The sequence below is a fragment of the Rhinopithecus bieti genome, unplaced genomic scaffold (assembly GCF_001698545.2).
Source record: "Rhinopithecus bieti isolate Rb0 unplaced genomic scaffold, ASM169854v2 scaffold_21542, whole genome shotgun sequence".
NCBI lineage: Eukaryota > Metazoa > Chordata > Mammalia > Primates > Cercopithecidae > Rhinopithecus > Rhinopithecus bieti.
The window spans coordinates 576,318-593,718 of NW_016810483.1; the positions used below are offsets into that span (position 1 = coordinate 576,318).

At 37.6% G+C, this 17,401-nt stretch overlaps 1 protein-coding gene and 1 pseudogene across 1 annotated transcript in view; one reads left to right on the forward strand and one right to left on the reverse strand.

Moving 5' to 3' along the window:
* Positions 1 to 17,401, forward strand: part of SHQ1 (SHQ1, H/ACA ribonucleoprotein assembly factor) — a 108,221-nt gene that overhangs the window by 63,372 nt on the left and 27,448 nt on the right.
* On the reverse strand, positions 14,259 to 17,026 carry LOC108542223 (U2 snRNP-associated SURP motif-containing protein pseudogene; annotated as a pseudogene).

Here is a 17,401-nt window from a genome sequence, read left to right on the forward strand (position 1 = left end):
ACCATTTCCCTTTATAACATCCATTACAGAGTTTTTTTTAAGTAACTAATTTATTCCTCATTATAAAAAGAGTACATATATACTCATTGAGAAAATTTCACATTAAAACTATGGTTTTAATACATAGCACATTTTGAAATGACAGGGGTTCAAGAAGGGTATTCTTTTGTTTTGCTACATAGAAAATGTTGTTGTTTTAAATGAAACTAAAATCTAAAATCCTGACTCTTATCAGTACAAATGTGAACTTGTTATTAAGATGTTAAATCACACTTTTCTCTCTAGTGTAGTTTTTTTAAGTAGGTGGTTATGGGGAAAAGAAAAAAGTGTTTTGAAATGCTAAACCCTCTTTGCATTAAACTGATTAATGGTTAATTAACTCTAATACTCAGTGCAATTCACTTTTTGGCTGAAATCTTATGGTCTTTTGGACACTAATGTGGGAAGTTTGTAGAGGGAAACAGCTATATCACAAAATAGTTATCTGTCATTGGATAAATCGTGAACCTCAGTTTCCTCAGTTGTAAGTGAACCTAAGTCATTTCAGCACCGAAGTTCTAAAATTTTGGAAAACTTAAGACCTTACGATTGCTTTAGATTGCTTGAGTTGCTTTCTATGTGCGTGTGCTTTTGAAGGGGATAGGATTATGCTAAGAACAGGGTAGATAACATACATCTCTTCCTTTTGGCTGTCTGTTGTTCCTGGTTGATCTGCCAAAATTAGGGAGTCAGAGACTCATATGCAGAGGTACAACATCAGAATTGCATCTAAAAGTGGAGTCATGTATTTTTTTTTCAAACAGTAGTTATTGAGCTCTATTATGTGCCAGGTGGTGAGATAGGTGCTGGGAATATTATGGTGAACAAGAGAGACACATCGTCTTAAAGCTGGTCTTCTAGTGGGAAATGCAGATGTAATATATTATACCCAGTAGCAGCTACAGTGGGCAAGTATGGGTGCTGTGGAAGCATCTAAGAGGACACAGGGCTGTAGGAAAAAGCTTCCAGAGGAAGAGTTTAAGCTGAGAGCTGAAAGGTTGTAAGAATTGGTCAGATGCAGGTGAGGAAGTAGGGATGAAGAGTATTTCAGACAGTAGACAAAAGAATGTGGCCCATTTGAAGGGCTTGAAAACCCAGGATGCATAGGTCATAGTATAGAAGGGAGAGGAAAGAAGTGAGGCTAGAGGTTCATGTAGAGGCTTGGCCTTCTAAAGATGCTTGGCCTTTGTCCTGGGAGAATATGGGGCATCTGAAGAGTTTTAAGTGATGAAGTCCCTGTATGAGTACGGGGATGAGACTGACATTCTGGGAAGATCCATCAGGTGACATTGTGGGGAATGAATTGTGGTGGGACAGAGCTCAGAGCTCAAGACTTAAAGGCCGGTTAAGAAGCAGGGTATTCCAGGAAAAATAGCTTGAGCCAGGTGAGTGAGAATGGGGAAGGAGACTAGTCGGCAGATTTGAGAGGCAGATGAGGCAGACTTAGTAATTGATTGGACGCTGCTGGGAGAGAGAGAAGGGGAGGAGCCAAGATGAGATGTGGGTTTTGACTTGGGCATCTAACTGGGCTGTTGAAGGTGCATTTGCCAAGATTAAATACTAATGAAGAGTGTGCAGTTTGGGAGAGAAGATGAGAAGTTCAGTTTTGGAAATGTTGGTTTGAGGCCGCTAAGGAATATCAGTAAAGAGGGAGCCAGGAACATTTGGAGCACAGCTGGGACAGATGTATAAAGAAGAGTTTAGACAAGAAGCGAAATGAATTAAGTCACAAAACATAAAAAATGTTCTCTGATTACATGGTACTGTGTTATCTGTAAGTATAATAATAATCGGAGTGGATGCATTTCAAGCTGGGAAAATAACGTCATACAGATAGACAAGGAGAACATGTATGCAACATGGTGAACAAATTTTCTCGTTCTAGCTACAGTGTATAGGTAGGACAAGAGTGGACGTGAGGCTTTTTGCATTTGGATCATAGTTTATCCTTGCTGTCGAATAAGGATAAGAGGGTCTTATCCTTTATTGTTGAATAAGAGGGTCTACTGTTAACATTCCGAGGGTCACGATGTTTTAGTAAATAGGGCCAGATAAGAAATCGTATCTCTTTAGGCTGTGTGCTGGAGCCTGCCAGTATTCTTAACTAATTCTTTTTATTTTTTAAGAGATGAAATATCGCTGTGTGACCTCTAGCTCCAGGGCTCAAGTGAGCCTCTTGCCTCTGCCTCTGGAGTAGCTGGGAATACAGGAGCATGGCTCTTGACGACTTCTTGTCAACTGGTCACATAAGAGAAACTCACTCAGACTTTTACAGTAAAATTGAGGAACTTTATTGGGTGACTATAGGTTATCCCCTGGAACTGTACTTTCAAGAGTACATCTGGATACCAGGAGGTCAGGTGATGAGAAAGTGAGGCATTCGGCTTGCTCTTGCGTGTGGTCTCGTGTGGTGCTGCTTTCTGCAAGGCACTGCCACTCTTCTCTCTCACTGCACGTGGAGGATGGCCACTCCACAGCTCTGAGTTTACATGTCTTTACTTTCAGTGGGGATAGATTCCCTTGTTTGTAATTCCAGAGGAGGAAGAATGTGATTGGCTCAGCAAGAGTAAGTTTTGCTGGTCCAGTTGCCTTGGTCACACTGGGATCAGAAGTAGTGAGTGGCATTTCTAAGAAAGTGAAGGTGGAGTACATGCAGTCACCTCATGAAGACATTGCTGTAATTTCACAATACCATTTTGAGCCATAGCTGGGGGAAGCCATGACACCTACCACCCCCCAAGTCACTGATATTTATAATGAATCTACAGTATGGAAGGTGATTTTGGGGATCTGTTAAATTCAGGCACGCAGAGTAATAATCGGACACTCTTGGTGGTTTTACATTTGTATGGGAAGTTTCTTCTCTGACAAATGGTGAAATGCTAAGTGTTACATTAGCTGCTAATGATTAGCATGTAGAAATTTCAAGAAACAATTGTGTGTAATTTCAAGCAAGTTAAACCTCCTTGGATTAAAATCATTCTTGGTAAGGTGCTTATTCTGGCATGTCAAGTTGCTCTTTAGTTTTACTGTTTGTTTTTAATTAAATCCACAAATTCATCCTGGATGGAAGTGGGTTTTTATCTCCATAAGAAAAGATTAGTACAAGGCAGTATCCATTCACTTAGATCCATTCAGCGTGGTTTCATATAGAAAGGATTTGCTTAATGGTTCTGTACCTTATCACCAGTAGTTCAGCAGTGCCCACTGGGGACTGTCGCTCTTCATTAAACTTCTCTTACAAGAAATGTGCCAGTAAATCACAGGATTACAAATGTTCCTACAGATTTAAGACTAAAATAACCTTTTATAAAGATATGAATGCTTCCTGTAATTAAGTGTATTGAAAAAACTAACAAAAGAATCATATATTTGAATGTTAAAGGTTTGTGGGATATTTTTGTTCATTTTTTAAAAAATTTGTAATTTGTATCCTGTTTTTTTTTTTGTTGTTGTTGTTTTCAGGTAAACTTTGAGAATAGTTTTAGATTTACAGAAAAATTGCAGAGATAATACAGAGTTCCCAGGTACCCCCACCCAGTTTTCCCTGTTAACCTCTTACATTGGAATTATATATTTGTCACGATTAATGAACCAATATTGATATGTTATTATTAACTAAAGTTTATTTAGTTAGTTTTTACCTAATGTCCTTTTTGTATTTCGTGAGACCACATTTTGTTTTGCTTTTACTAAAGAACTGGAAATTGAGTAGTGCTCCATTTCTTGGACATTTTGGTTATTCAGGAGCTTAAATGCTATGAAAGGTAGTGAAATATTATTGAGATACTCGGGTACCTGAGGAGCTTAATACATAGAAACATTCTAATCATCATTAATCCAGACTTGGAAAAAAATATATTTGAGAATTTTTAGAAATAGAAACATAATTCATTTATCATTTTTACTTACACATATACCATGGACATCATGATTATGATACATTGATAAAAATAGAGAAAGTTTAGGGCTGGCCATGGTGGCTCATACCTATAATTCCAACACTTATAGGTGTGTTTCTGAGGTGGGACAGGAGTTCAAGACCAGCCTGGGCCATATGAGACCCTGTCTCAACAAAACTTAACTGGGCGTGATGGCATGTGCTTGAACCCAGGAGTTCAAGGCTGCAGTGAGCCAAGATCATGCCACAGCACTCCAGCTTGAGTGACAGAGGGAGGCCCCATGTCAAAAAAAAAAAAAAATGTTTATAAAAATAAATTGGGCAAGGCCTTTATATTTTCAGCTTAATTTTCTTAAGGTGGAGGAGGTTAGAGGAGAAAATATGGAGATATATATGAACCATTTTCAGAGGTGAATAAGCATGGAAAATACTCTACCTTTATTTAGGGAGTAGTATGTTTATCAGGCCCATTTTATAACTATAACTGAGTGGCTGTGTTAGATGTCTCTGTTCTTTCTTGTTTTAGTCCCTGATACTTGTCTCTAGACCGCTCAAGTCCTTGGTTTTGGCTCAGTGGAGCCATGTATTTTTACAGCGTAAGCAAATTGCTATTTTCCTTCATCTCCTAGTTCTTGTGTATTTTTGTACCTCAAAACTCTTTGGAGGATTCTCTTTGGAGGGAGACCCACAGGATCAAGTGAGTTAGGTGATTGATTTAGTCAAGTTTTTAAAACCAGTATTCTCTACTTCACGTAGAATTTTCACTATGCTTGAATTGTCTTAACATCTTATTCAGAGAAAAGGCTTACATTGATTAATGTGGCATATGTGTGGTTATCATACTTAGAAAGTGCTCTGTTTAAGGAGAGCTTTATCAAGAGCATTCTTTCATTGGAGTCACAAGAAAGCTTTTTAAAGAAACTGACAACTTCAAGTACAATTTCCTTTTTCTTCTGTCTATTATGATTGAAACCCAATCTTTGTTATAACATAATTATCTCAGCTGAAGCCAACAGGGAGTTGCTGCCTTAATGTAAGGGGTGTGAAGTCCCCTAAATAAATAGAGGATTAATTACATTCCCAGCATGTTGTGAAGGTGATGAGATTGATTGTGATCATTTGACTTGTCCCATTTCCTGCTCTGACTACTTTCTTGAATAAATAGAAGCTGGGAACATAATAAACAGAGCCACGGAACTCTGTATTGTTGGGCATGGAGTGTTGGAAAAGGACCTTCTTGAGGTATATTTCTGGATTTGAGGTGATTTATATGACATTTTACAGTGTTTTTTCATTGATTATTCTTGTACTGTTTCAATTTAAACAGCTTTCAAGGAAATTGTTTTTGCTTCAGAAAACGTAGATATTAGCAGAGTGTTGAGAGAAATTGACAAATTCTTTTTTAATGGTTGGATATCAGCAAATTTCTGATCCAATTTTCGATATTTTCATTTAGTGTGGCATTATGGAAGGTTTAAACTAAAGGAAATATTAGCTGTTACATGTTTCCATTGTCCTTTTCACATAAGAGCTTCATACTTCTGTTAAATTCAAAGTGATAAATTAGGACTTCCATGAAGTGGATCATGTTTTCTGTTTTGTGTTTGTCTTACTCTCTTTTCCTGGAGAGTTTTATAATATCCTGAAACTGTGATTTAGAGTATATATTTATTCTCCAAATTTTCTATTGCTGTGGCTTCCTGTGGAGTTCCACTTTTTCCAGGAAGTACATAAAACAATCTTTTTGGGGTATAGGAAAACCGTAATAGACCTTCTATCTATGCTTATTTTTTGAGAATGAAATAAGCTTCATTAATATTTCATACATGGATTGATGGCAGAAATAATTTTTGGTGGCTACTTACCATACATTTTTCTTTTAATGATGTAATATTTGATTAGAAGCTGAAAAGGCACACTGCTTCATGGAACAACCATTCTTATTTTCTTTTCTCTTTTTTTTTGACACGGAGTCTCGCTCTGGCACTCAGGCTGGAGTGCAGTGGCTGGATCTCGGCTCACTGCAAGCTCCGCCTCCTGGGTTCCCGCCATTCTCCTGCCTCAGCCTCCCAAGTAGCTGGGACTACAGGTGCTGCCACCTCGCCCGGCTAGTTTTTTTGTATTTTTTTTAGTAGAGACGGGGTTTCATCGGGTTAGCCAGGATGGTCTTGATCTCCTGACCTTGTGATCCGCCCGTCTCGGCCTCCCAAAGTGCTGGGATTACAGTCTTGAGCCACCACGCCCGGCCAACCATTCTTATTATCAAAGAGAGTCTTATACCTTTTTTCTCAAAGCCTCAGTTATGTCAGGGCAGGGATTGCCTCTGCTAGGAAATTAGTGTTGGGGTTCGGGGACTCTCGTCAGTCTCTGCCAATTAAAGACTCCTAATGATATGGTCTCTTCTTTCTGCTCTGTAATTTTATATAAATAATAAAATAGTGCACCAAAACTATGAGAAAAACTGCATTTGTAGTGTCAAATTAACTACCTGACTTAAATGCTAAGTTCGTATTTGAGAAAACTCAAACCAGCATTGATGAATTATCTAATTATTATGTTTATTTTATTTCATGTAGGGTATAAGGGCTTTCTTTTTTCTGAAATGCGAGCCCTTCTTGAAAATCTCACCTGAGGCTGTGCATGGTGTCTCACGCCTGTAATCCCAGCACTTTGGGACACCAAGGTGAGCGGATCACCTGGGGTCGGGAGTTCAAGACCAGCCTGGCCAACATGACGAAACCCCATCTCTACTTAAGAATACAAAAATTAGCAGGGCATGGTGGCATATGCCTGTAATCCCAGCTACTTGGGAGGCTGAGGCACGAGAATCGCTTGAACCCGGGAGTGGAGGTTGCAGTGAGCCGAGATTGCATCACTGCACTCTAGCCTGGGTGACAGAGTGAGACTGTCAAAAAAAAAAAAAAGAAAAGAAAATTGCCTTGAGTGCAGACCACCATACTTTTTACTTTATTTACTTCTATATTCTGCCTCTACTAAAAATACAAAATTAGCCGGGTGTGGTGGCGGGCACCTGTGATTCCAGTTACTCAGAAGGATGTGTTGTACGGCACATCAAGTGATGGAATACACCTCTAATATCATGGCATGTTTGTCTTTTGGTTAGTTTGCCTGATTTTAGTCTCGTGATGGATGAAATACCACTTTACACCCCAGATTTGTAATTATGTGGTATACTTTAAATGACAGAGTGAAAGGCAAAAAGTGATGTCTCTTCTGATGATCATCTCTTCTCCTGACTCCTGCCACTTTGGATGTGTACGTGCGCTATAAACCCAGAGCACATACACACCCAAAGTTGTTCTTTGTGGATGTCACTTTTGACACCTTATTAGAACCCAAAGACACTTTCTTTTAGCAAAGAATAAAACACCTCCTCACATATGGTATTAAGTACCTTTGTGCCATTCCAAATAAGCTTGCCAACCAATTTAGATTTTTTTTCTATCCTTAGAATATCCTAATGCTTCAGAAAAATAAGGATTTAGTTCTTACTGGAAGAAATTCACTTCACTTTCAACTTGATATTTAAGATTACAGTTGTCAGCATTTGTCCCGTCTGCTTTTTTTAAGGGACATAACAGTTAAAAGGACTTCACTTAATGCTGTATAAGTTAGTGATCTGAATAAAACTGTTGGCAAAGGATCTCCACTTCATATTAAACACTGGATTAATCACACAGGTCAAGCTTTCAAAATTCAAGTTGTGAAGCTTGTGTTCTGAATGTAGCAGCACTATATAGCCTTACTTTCAGAAGCTGTATTGTGATCCATGGTTTCAGATGCATATTTCAAATCCAAAAATTTTACCTGGTAAGTAAGACTTATCATACCTTTTTTAAAAAGTTAAATATTTTTTAAATAGCAGAGGCAAGGGCTTGCTGTGTTGCTCAGGCTGGTCTCGAACTCCTGGCCTCGAGCAGTCCTCCTGCCTTGGCCTCCCAAAAGTTCTAGGATTATAGGCATGAGCCACCTCGTCTGGCCTTGTACCTTTTTATCAGAAAGATCCAGCCTTGCTCCAGGTTTGTGTGAAAACAGTTTTGCTTTTGTTTTTAAACCAGAGCCACATAGATCTTTCCATCTTCTGTATAGGTCAGTGTTACTTGTTGCTGTTAATCATACTATTTCAAAGTCCCCTGCCATTTTAAGATGGGCTGTCCTCTTGAGGCTTGGGCATGAGAGTTAAGCTGGATACTGACTTCATTTTCTGTCTTTTGGAGTCTTGTTATCCTATGTGGTGGTAATGGTGGTTGTTTAATTGTGACTGCTTTAGACTTGAGTATCTGTTCATCAGTCCATTCATTCAACAAATAGTTTATGAGTTCCTACTGTGTGCAGGCTTCTCTGCCAGGGGCCTGCCAATGGTAATCAAAAACTTGACTTGGCTTCTGCCCTTCTAGAATGTGTAGTCTGATGGGGAGAGAAGTATTAATCAAATACTTGCGTACACAAAAAGTAAAATTAAAACCTTGGAAAGTGGTGCAAAAGAAAAGTTTCATACTGCCATGAGAGATGGCTGACTTCACCTTGTGAGGGAATTAGGAGGGGAAGGAGGATCCCCTGGGGAAATATTTGGTTTGAGTACTGAAGTAGAAGTAGGAGTTAACCTAAGAAAGGTGGTGGACTTCAGGAATATATAGTAGATCCATCATGTGCAAAGGCTCTGTGGCAGGAGGGAATTTTGTATGTTTTCAAGAAATTGCAAGAAGGTCAAGGTGGCTGGAACACAGAGAAAGGGTATATATGTGGGGGCAGGGGATCAAGAAAAGGCTGATGATTTAGCCAGAGCCCAGAGAGTATAGTGCCTTTTAAGTAATGTTAAGAATTTTTATCCTTTTTCTAAGAGTAGTGAGAAGCCAGTGGAGGATTTTCAGCATATGATGGGAGATCACTGGTGTTGTAGTGTAAAGAGCATTTTAGGCCAGTTTCAAGACTATTAATAGTGTCCTTATGAGGCGTGAGTGTAGCCTGACTAGGGAGTTAAGATTTTAAGAACTCAAATGGATTTAGAGAATGAGGAAGAAGGCAACATGGAGGATGATGCCTGGGGTTTGTAGCCTGCACAGCTGAATGAATGATAAAACCTAATTTTGGAAAAGGAATCTCAGCGTTTTGGCTTTTGTTAGAGGAATTCTTCTTTACACAGAACTTAAAATCTTTTGTGGTGATCTGTACTTTAATCATAATTCTGGATAGTGGCCAGTTTTCTTTATTTGCCTCTGTTATTGTTGCCTTTATTATTTAATGAACTACTGGGCTCAGTTATCTATGGAGGTTTGCCTTTTGTAAGTCTTTTTTGAATGTTTGTAGGGTTATTTTCTTAAAATGTTTTCTTATGAAATATGCAATAATATTTGAAGCATATACAAATTACACAAATTAAGCATATACAATTACGCAAATTAAAGAATAGTAACGAACTGAATATTCATGTAAGTACCACTGATTTTTTTTTTTTTTTTAAAGAGATAGGGTCTCTGTCTGTCACCCAGGCTGGAGGGCAGTGATGTGATCATAGGTCACTGCAGCCTCAAACTCCTGAGCTCAAGTGATCCTCCCATCTCAGCCTCCTGAGTAGTTAAGACTACAGGCATGCCCACCTAATTTTTTTATTTTTTGTAGAGATAGGGTCTTGCTCTGTTACCGCAGGCTGGTTGAACTCCTGGGCTTAAGTGATCCTCCCACTTCAACCTCTCCAAGTGTTCAAAGTGGAAAGATTATAGATGTGAGCCACCATGGCTGGCCTCCAATCTTAAGAAATAGTATATCACCAATTTCCTAGAGATTCCCTGTGGGACCAATCCCAGTTGTATTTCCCACCTTAACTTCTGGTAACCACAACTCTAAATTTTATGTCAGTCATTACTTTTCCATATAGTTTTACCATTTGTGCATATATCTCAAATTTAGTTTTTAGCTTTGCTTGCTTTTGGACTTTATGTAATGGAATCATACTATATGGTTCTTCTATTATTTGTTTCTTTTGATTTTAAAAAGATTTATCCATGATGATGCATAGAGTTGTAGATTGTTCTTTTCTATTCTGCAGTGTACTATCCCGTTGTCTGAATATAGTGCTGTTTGTTTGTCTGTTGTTCTGTGGAACCACTAATACATGGTTTCCAGTTTGGGCTATTAAGAAAATGCTGCTGCAGATGTCACTGTACATGTTTCATGGTGTACTTGTGCAACTTTTTGGTTAAGCCCTATTCCTAGGAATGGAATTTCTGGGATTAGGGAACAGTGATATGTTAGCCTTTAAATGGGCAGTGTGAAACTGTTTTCCAAAGTGGTTGTACCAATTTATTTCAACTTATACTTTAACCAGCAATGTATAAGAATATTCCTGATTCCACCTTCATGCCAACACTTACATGGTTCAAATTTTAAGATTTGACAATCTGAAGGGATATGAAATAGTTTCTGTTATAATTTTAATTTGCATTTTCCTAATTACTAGTGAAGGTGAGCATCTTTTCATGTGTTTATGAGCCATTAGTGTTTCCTCTACTATGAAATGTCTATCTATTGTATCCCCTGTTTTTCAGTAGGACTTCCTTCCTTTTTGATTTATAGGATTCTTCCAGTATTCTGGATACTAGTCCTTTATTGGTTAAATATGTTGCAAATATTTTCTTCCAGTTTATAGTTTATGTTTCAGTCTCCTTGTAGTGTTTTCATAAACAGAAGTTTTTAATCTCAATGCTGTAGAATTTCTTAGTATGTTCCTTTATGGGTGTTCCTTTGGTTCTCGTTTAAGAAAGTTTTTATGATTTGAATGTTATAAAGATATTCTCCCGTAGTATCTTCTAAAATTTTTTTTCTTTTGCATTTTGCATTTAAGTCCTTAGTCCACCTGGAATAGATTTTTTATATGTTATGCAATAGGGGATCCAGTTTCATTTTTCCCATATGGATAACTGTATCCTGGCTTCATTTATTAAATAGTCTATCCTTTCCTCATACATCCTGCAGTGCTCACTCTCATAAATAAAGTTAACATGTACATGTGGATCTGTTTCTAGGCTGTCTGTTCAGCCCCGCTGATTTACTTGTCTATCATGCGCTAGTACCATACTTTCTTAATTACTGTAGCTTTATATCTTAGAATCAGCTTGTCAAGTTCCATGAAAAACATTTTGATTGGAATTGCTTTGAATCTGTTAATCAGTTTGGAGAGACTGAAACATTTTGTGTCTCTTTCCAATAATATGGTATGACTCTCTATTTAAGTTTTCTTTAGTGTCTTTCAATAAAATTTTATAATTTTTTCCATTAAAGGCTTACACATTTTTTGTTGGATTTATTGCTTGATAAAATGATACCTTTTAAAAAAAAAATTACTTACAAACTGCCTGTTTAAAGTACAGTCACGTATTGCTTAACGATAGGGATACATTCTGAGAAGTGCATCATTAGGCAGTTTTATTATCTGAACATCATAGATTGCACTTACACAAACCTAGATGGCATAGTCTACTATGCACCTAGGCTCTGTGGTGTAGCCTGTTGCTCCTAGGCTACAAACCTGTACGGCATGTGACTGTCCTGATTACTGTAGACAGTTGTAACACAGTGGTATTTGTATATTTCAACATATCTAAATATGGAAAAGGTACAGTAAAATCAGAATATTATACTCTTATGGGACCACCATATGCAGTTCATCATTGACCACAATGTTAATATGTGGCACGTTAACATATATAAAAATGTAATTGATTTTATACCCAGCTACCTTGCCAGACTCTACTATTGATTTCATACCCAGCTACCTTGCCAGACTCTACTATTAACTCTTATTTATCATTTCTGTCCAGTTTTCTATATAGGCAGTAGTAATGCAAGTAATGACAGTTTGGTTTCTTCCTTTCCAGTCTTTATATTCTTCGTTTCTTTTTCTTTTTCATTTTATTGCACTGGTCTAGGCCCTCCAGTACGATCCCGAATAGATATGGTGGTAATATATTAATCTTGTTCTTTATCTTTAAGAAAATGCTTTCAACATTTTACCGTTAAATATGATATTTGCTTTTGTAGATAGCCTTTATCAAGTTAAGAAAGATTCATGTTATTCTTAGTTTGCAAAGAGTTTTTTATTCTAAATAGTTTTGAATTTTATTGCATTTTTTCCCTCATCCTTGGGATGATCTTAAAAATTTTCTCTTTTAATTTGTTAATGTAATGAATGGCATGTGTAAAATTTCAAACAAATTCAGCCTTGCATTTCTGGGATAAACCTGTCTTGATTATGATGTATTATTTAAATATGATGCTGGATTTGGCTTGCAAACTCTTTGGGTGCCTACAGTCAGGAGGAGGGTATGTATGGGAGGAGGAGAGATTGGCCTATAATTTCCCACTGTTGTACTGTCCTTTCCTGATAAAATGACTTAGACAGAAAGGCATTGCCTTTTCTGTTCTCTGAAGCAGTGCATGTATTATTGAAATGATACATTCCTTGAATCTTCAGTAGCATTCACCAAAAAAAGAAAAAAAAAAAAAAAAACCCCGCCATTGTGGCTTTCCCTTTATGGGAAATTCTTAACCATTTATTCAGATTTTCTAATGTTATAGGACCCTTTTTTCTGTTCTTTATTTCCCTCTGATCAGTTTCATAGGTTTTATTTTTCTAAAATTTTGTCCATTTTTTCTAAATTTTCAAACTTTCTGGCATAGAGTTGATTTTATTTGCTCTTACCTGTTTTCTCCATAGATCTGTAATTGTTGTCTTTTACATTCCTAATATTTGTGCTGTCTCTCTTTTTTTAAAAAATTATTTTTGTAAGGGGTGTATTTGATCAGCTAATTTTTTTTTTTTTTTCCTTGAGACAGAGTCTCATTCTGGTGCCCAGGCTGGAGTGCAGTGGCATGATCTCTGCTCACTGCAACCTCTGCCTCCCGGGTTCAAGCGATTCTTCTGTCTCAGCCTCCCGAGTAGCTGGGATTGCAGGCACCCGCCACCATGCCCAGCTAATTTTTCTATTTTTAGTAGAGATGGGGTTTCACCATGTTGGTCAGGCTGGTCTCAAACTCCTTACTTCAGGTGATACACCCGCCTTGGTCTCCCAAAGTGCTGGGATTACAGGTGTGAGCCACCATGCCCGACCCATTTTACACTCTTGATCCTCTCTATGTTTGTCTTCTATTTCATTACTTTTGCTTTTACCTGTATCGTTTTATTTCATCTACATCTTGGAAGTGTGTTAGATTCTGCACATAGATGTTACTAACTTACTAACATTGACCCTTTCTTCATTTAAAACTAAATTTTCTTTCAAGTATCTGCTTTATTTTCCTCTCACAGGTTTGGAAATGTACTGAATTTTCATTACTGTTTCATTCCACGTATTTTCTGGTTTTACTCATGAAATTTTGGAAATGTTTCTCCTTTCCAAGCATATAGATTTTATAGGAAAGTTTTGTTATTGATTTCTAACTTAATTGCATTTCTGCTAGAAAATTATATCATTGTTTTGAAATTGGTTGAGATTAATTTTATGTCTAGAATGATCTCAGTTTTCATTCACTTTTGGTTTTAGTCTTAAAAGTAATGTTAATTTTTGAATTGTTAGCTACTGTGCTTCATGTCTGTCCATTGGGTGAAACTTGTTGGGCTGTTTATTTTTTGTGTCTTTACTGATATATTTTGTCTTTTTCGTCTGTCTGTTTTGAATTGAAAGAGATGTGTGAAAATCTCCTATATTGTCAGTCTTGTCAGTTTCTTCCTGTAGACCAATCAGTTTTTACTTTATATTTTGAGGCATGTTATTTGGTGTTATTAGTTAGTTTATAATTGTTTTATCTTCTTGGTTGGTTAAAATGTATCACTAATAATGCTTTTGCCTTACCATCTATTTTTGTCTGATAGTAACATGGCTATCCCAGCTTTCTTTTGATTAGTATTGGCCAGGAATATCTTCTTGTCCTTGGAGGATTTAATTTTTGTGAACATCTCTTCAATAAACCTTTGATGACTGGCTTCCAGTAAATTCAAACCTAACTACAAAAATCTTACATTTTGTATGTGTGAAAAATACGCTCTGAACATATGATGCAAAGCTGTGATGAATCAGTAATTTGGGAACCAGTTGTGACTTTAGATGTTTTTGGGTTTTTGGTCTTGTCGTTATGCAGGTTGACATGTTTGGGTTCTCTAAGTCATGTGTTTCTGTCTTTGATTCCCTACTCCACATTGGCTCCGTCAGCAAATCCTTTTAATTCTTCCTATACAATCCCTTTCATATAAATCCCTCTTTTTGGTCTCACCACCTTTTTTTGAATTCAGGCCTCTATTTCCTCATCTCTTGCTACAGTGTCCTCCCTGTTGTCCTTGCCACCACAGTCTCACTCCACGTCTTGTTTCTTTCCTATAGTAATGCCAGTCTGACAGTTCTGAAATGCCATTTTGGATATGGCTATCTTCCTCGAAGTTCTTTTTTTTTTTTAAGCTTTCTTTCTGAGGTCTTCCTGAATGCTCTGATCACTCCGATTTTGGTGATGGGGATTTCACTCATCTACCACTGCTACTGTGAGATAGGCTGGGGGATGTACTGTGTTGCCTTTTCCTTTCCTTCCCTGTTGGAGTATACTCATCTTTTTCCTTCTTGTCTTTGGAGCTAGATTCCAGTTTTTCCTTGTCTTTCTTGTCTCTTTCTCATTCTCCTTCTAACTCTTTCTCTTGTTGAAGATGTTGATCTCTGTAGTGTTCTACTTGCTCCTAAAAACTCTGGCCTGGTTTTTTAGGTCTTTTTCCAAAATTCCAATTCATCCTGAAACTTCATGACTTTGAGCTCAATTTCACGAAGTTTGGCTTGTTTTTCCTCACTCATTTCCGAGTACTTAGAGAACTTGGACTCAGTCATTTCTTCTTTGATTGGATTAGAGTACAGATGATGTTCTTCAGATTCGGAACTTTGAGTGTCTTCTTCATCGTCACTTTCTTCTTCTTGATTTTGATTTTGTTTTTCTTCCGATTCTTCATGCTGGTCAAATAACTCCCATTTTGAAGTTGTAACAACCTGTGCTTCCAATTCAGATTCGTCCACAGCTTCCCATTTTGATGGGGCAACTTTAAATATGAGTTCCTTCTTTTTTGAGTCTTCAGTTGCATCCAAAGGCACTCCATCAAGATCATCATCAGGACTTTTTATAGGGATTCCATCAGGATCATCAATGGGGGTAGCATCAATAGGAATTCCATCTACATCTTCCAGAGGTGCACCATCAAGCTCTTCCTTGATGAAAGCACCATCAAGGCTATCTGTTACATCTTCTGTTTCCTTTTCTACAATAATATATACAAGCCCTAAGAAAATATTTTTTAGTTTAATTAAAAATGGTTCTGGATAATTTGCCCAATCTTCACATGCTCTGAAGCTTACGTTGTGTCTGACTTATCATATCACTGTCTGAGGGTCCAGATGCATCCATATGTGCATTTGAAGATCCAAATGAATGAACATCTGATGATCTCGTCTTTGAACTGGTCTCCTCAGAAGTTCTTGATGGTTTGCCTACAGGACAAAAGCCTAAATGGCTGGGCTGAGCTGGATTCCAGACCCTCTGCATCTTTCTCCTCATCTTCTAAGCTTAATCCCTCATTCTTGCTGATCAGGCACCACCCACCCCTGCACCATACCCCGACAAGTAGATGTACTCACTGTTTCCCAAAGTTGCCATAAACTGCAGCTTTTTTTTTTTTGCTTTGGTACATTCCATTTTCTCTACCATATTTATTACGTTTTGCTTTAAGCTTTCTCTAATGAACCCAACTAAGTCATCTCTGCATTGTAAGACCTGAAGTTAACACTGACATCACTCCTCTTGGTGATGACTATCTGTAATGCAGCCAGTCATGGAACTGAAAAGTCTTGCAAAATCTTCTCTTTTGTAAGCCTTTATTTTGTGGATTAATTCCCCACTGCGCTGTCACTGCTGTGTGATTGCTTAGTCGATACCCGCAAATTCACTTATAAATGAGGACCCTCCTACTCTGAAGCAGGCTAGAGGGCTTAAAAGTTGCCCTTTAAATCTGATTGAAATCTGCTTTCTTCACATTAATTTCAATTCTGGATCCATATAAAGTAAGTTCTCTTTTCAAATGTCTGCCTTCAGCTATCTGGAGGATTACTATTGCATCCTTTCTCAGTCTTCCAGATCAACCTCTTCTGCCTTAAATTATTCTTACAGGTCCAAATTTCCAACTCTTTGTCCATCTTGGTCTCTTTTTGGGCACACTACTTTGTCAGTGTCCCTCAACCCCTCCCTTTATTTATTGTTTTGGTCCAGACCCTTTTAAAGTATTCTCCAGTTTAAATATAATACTTCAGGTTTGACCAGAGAGAAGCTATTGCTTTTGGTTTTTGTGAATATTACTTTGTCAGTCATCTACTTATCATAGGAAACCTTAACTCACTACATTCTTAGTTTATGACTAGCTGAAACTCTTCATATTCGTCTTTAAGTATAATTCTTCTTCTGCGCTAGCTGGTTCACAATCTTTACATTTGTCCCTGTTTAGTTTCACCTTGTTAGATTCAGCATATCCCATCCACCTGTTACGAACTTTTTGGAACTGGAATCTGTCACCTAGGTTATATCTTGATCTTTTACACCTTTGTAACACTGTTTGTAAACTTGACTCCTGAAATCTAATGAGCAATCATTTTTTGGAGCAAGCACAAGGTTAAGCGCTGTGGAACTAAAGAAGAATTAGATACGGCTTCTGGCCTTAAGGAATTAGAGTGAACATTCTGTGATTTCACCTAAGACAGTGAGTAGAATGTTGAATGAGGAAGGCTGAGGTCAGAACTTTGTACTCTTCCACTAGATACCTTCCTTCAGGTTGAAATCAGTCTCACTTCTAAAGTCAAATGTCAGTCTAGACAACTATATAATCATACACCCATACGTTGTATTTTGCCCATAAAGAGACCATAGGAGATTGTCATATGTTTTGTTCAAATTCAGACATAATCTTTGCACAGGGTTCCCAGGTGCGGACTAGTCCAAGGGATGGCATCAGTTTGTGAATCCATAGTAACTTCTGGGGATCACCTACTTCATCCCTTATCTGCCTATATCACATAGTTTGAGTTCATGGTCTATGGTTTCATCACTTTCCTTCTTTTCAAGAGTTAAGGAAGACACATTTGCCTCTTTCCTGTCTTCTATGTGGATATTCGAGGCTAAGTATATTGTTCTGATTCCCTCTTCAGTTATTCTGTGATCAGCAGAACACTTTTGTCATTAGTATTAATCTTTTCACAGTTTCCCCTTCTATAATAATAGATATGATCTTGTACTTTCTGGGCATTTTTCTTCTTTCCTTGTCATTATTAGTTTATTGAACAGACTGACAGCCCTTGGTGAAACTGGCAAAAGCAAATTCCTTCCTGGAACTTCTGAGATGTAGTCTGGCTCAAACCAGGCCCTGATCAT